Genomic DNA, 642 nt, shown 5'->3' with positions numbered 1-642 from the left:
AATAAGAAATCAGGAAGGTGGCCTACACTTTTTCACACCTCTGTATATATATATATATATATATGATTAATTGCATTTTATTTTTGATTACCCCATTACTGCTATCATAAAATGCACTTACTTGTAGGTTTAAGATTCTACATATGGCACATTCATTGTCCAAAATGTATATTTTAGTCAGAATTATTGTGCTCTTATTCGATTGCGCTGCTTCTGTTTGGTGCGCGGCGGCGCTGGTTCGCTGGAGTCTGTGAAGTTTAGCAGAGAATCTCATGCAGAAGGCTCCTGACAGCAAAATTTAAATATTCCTATGACTTTCTAACGTTTACAGACGGACAATATACCTGTGAAACGTAAGTTATGCACTGAGGAAAACAGCACAAACACATTAAACAGCACAGTATCTTATCTGTCAGCAGCACATGAGTCTGTCAGAGCCTGCTCTAAACTAGACGTGCTAACTATATCTTACCAGTTATTTAAAGCCCTTAATATAAAGCGTGAATGTTTAGGACAAACTGGATCCATGTGGATGGATACCATCACATATAAAAAATATATTGATATATTGTACAAACTCGAAATACCGCCCAGTGTGTGTGTGTGTGTGTGTGTGTGTGTGTGTGTGTGTGTGTGTGTATA

General features: G+C 37.4%; 1 protein-coding gene across 1 annotated transcript in view; it reads left to right on the top strand.

Annotated features, from left to right (window-relative positions):
* Window positions 1-642, top strand: part of LOC107676488 (E3 ubiquitin-protein ligase TTC3) — a gene marked incomplete at its 5' end in the record, with an annotated part of 40955 nt that overhangs the window by 9012 nt on the left and 31301 nt on the right. The gene's annotated exons all lie outside the window — the stretch shown is intronic.

This window comes from Sinocyclocheilus anshuiensis, unplaced genomic scaffold, assembly GCF_001515605.1.
Source record: "Sinocyclocheilus anshuiensis isolate Anshui unplaced genomic scaffold, SAMN03320099.WGS_v1.1 scaffold3935, whole genome shotgun sequence".
NCBI classification, from domain to species: Eukaryota; Metazoa; Chordata; class Actinopteri; order Cypriniformes; family Cyprinidae; genus Sinocyclocheilus; species Sinocyclocheilus anshuiensis.
This window is presented reverse-complemented; position numbering and strand designations above follow the sequence as displayed.